At 34.5% G+C, this 2230-nt stretch overlaps 1 long non-coding RNA gene across 1 annotated transcript; it reads left to right on the plus strand.

The window, feature by feature from the left end:
* Positions 1-417: 417 nt before the first annotated feature.
* LOC149139261 (uncharacterized) lies at positions 418-1238 on the plus strand. The gene is made up of 2 exons (XR_016264476.1): positions 418-656; positions 864-1238. It is a non-coding gene; the product is annotated as an uncharacterized LOC149139261 (long non-coding RNA).
* The last annotated feature ends 992 nt before the right edge of the window (positions 1239-2230 follow it).

A 2230-nucleotide genomic window follows, 5' to 3' on the forward strand; every position in this document is an offset into this window, starting at 1 on the left:
ATTAGTAAAATACTTGAAATTGGAAAATTTATATCCAAAATATCTTACAATCTATGGGCAGTGTTTTATACCGCTGCGACCGCCTTTTTGCTCATCACTGTTTATTCGTTCAATCCCACTAAAAAATATGTCCCTAATATTTGATTTCCATTAGATGCGCATGTGGCGGCCTTCTGACTAAACATTATTTATTGATATTAATTGGATATTGCTGTGGCCGCCTTCTGACTAAATATCATTTATTGATATTAATTGGATATCGATGTGCCGCCTCTTACTGAAAAGTTAAGGTTAGTCGGTTAGTAAGGCGGCGTTTGTCATTGGTACGTATGAAATGCCACCCGAAAGTGATCTACGAAGAGGAAAATTGATAGAGGTTTTTCTCTTCTATATATATATATCAACGATGAGAGAGTAGATGAGATACTCTCTGTACATTGTTCTCCTGCTCTTCTTTATCTCTCGTTCACTCATATCACCATATTCAACAATCACTGTTGGATTTCGCTTCCCTCATCATAATTGTTGATCCTTCTGAGTCCATGGAGATTAGAGTGTGACTCTGTCATTTGGCGCAACTCGAGGATCTTCCAGCAGAGGAAGAGAGATGTTGGAGATAATTACCGCAAGTTACATTCAAAAGTCTTTAGTTTCAGGTAGTTTATATACGATTTAAATTTAAGAAGGAAGTATCAGTCAGGTTAGAATTTTAATTTAGAAATTTAGTTATTCATGTTTGAGATTAGCATATCTTTCTTGACGCTTTTGAGTGAATTTAATCACATAACTTCGAGCAATAGCAATAGAATCAATGCAATTTAATGAACAACCGATCATATCAAATTAATTACTTTACTGTGTAGTTTCCTTCCCCCCATCTATAGCCCCTGCAGATTCGTTGATGTGACTTTAAAGCCTAGACACTCTGTCCAGTTGATGAGGGATTGTAGAGGACACGCCACTTCAGTTTCACAACGACGCAGTTACATCCCAACCTGCCCCGGATTCTATTAGGATCAGCGACGCTGATGAGGGATCTGAACGCCAACAGAGTTTGTCGATATTGTGATATGAGATGGCCGGAGGCAAAGAAGAGGAAGAAAGAGGAACGCTGGTACAGACCGAATGAACAGGATGACATGTTAAACGTTTGGTATGTGCCATCCAGGCTCTGCTGTAGAGTCCCTTGTGGGAGTTTATGCTGGTTGGGTTTTTAATGCATATTTGTATAGCTTTTACGCACTTGAGCACTTTCCATTCCACTCAGCCCAAACCAAGGGATTGTTGTTCATTCTCATGGTGGGTTAGTTGACAGTGAATGCCGTTTTGTATTCATAGTAATCTCTATGCCTCGTGATCTTAATAAGAAATAAGAATAACTGTAGTTTTGTGTTAATTATGTTTTGTATAGATGTAGTTTTATGTTAATTATGTTTTGTATAGATGTCTTAAAATTTAACATGTTTTGTATTGGAGGTCTTAAAATTAAAATTAGGACGGCAGCGGTATCACTTTAAATTCTGACACCACTATGAACAAATCGGTTGAGATTTAAGCGATTGTTCGGGTTATAAAACGATAATTGTTCATGTTCAAGGTCAGTTGATAGTGAATGATTTCGACATGGTCACGATTCATAATAATCTTCTCATAATCATTATGTTTTTCTGGATATATGCTTTAAATTTTAGGATGGATTTGCATGCTATCGGTAAGAATTAGATAGCGGTTTTGCTTAATTTAGTTTTTTTTAATAGTATTATATATTTTTGGGTTTACAATAATTATATTAGGAATTAGAGTTAATTCATCAATTTTTGGTAATTGCTTTTTTTTTAATAAAAATACATGATTTTTCTATGTGGGCAATAAAATGAGAGTTTTTGTAGGTGAATACTTTACAAAATCTCTTCAGCAAAACACAAAATTTACAACACACAATACTGCAAGGAATTTTTTAGTAGAGTTCATGAGTTATTACAGTATTATAGTAGACCTCATTTGACCATTCAATTTTAATTCACCTATTTTCAATTTACATTTTTAGTTAGAAACATATCTTCAATTTACACCACTAGTTAGCCTATGCTTTGGATGGGATATTTTTTTATACTTTGTTGATTCTTTTCCTTATGTTTTCCATAAATTTCTCCTTCATGAAGCAGCTTTTGTCTAAATGATGCCAAATTAAGAGAGAATCTCCCACTACTTTAATTAGTTAACAAAAGTT

The sequence above is a fragment of the Pinus tabuliformis genome, chromosome X, assembly GCF_031772625.1.
Source record: "Pinus tabuliformis cultivar Carrire ecotype Pingquan chromosome X, CPIR1, whole genome shotgun sequence".
In the NCBI taxonomy this organism is placed as follows: Eukaryota; Viridiplantae; Streptophyta; class Pinopsida; order Pinales; family Pinaceae; genus Pinus; species Pinus tabuliformis.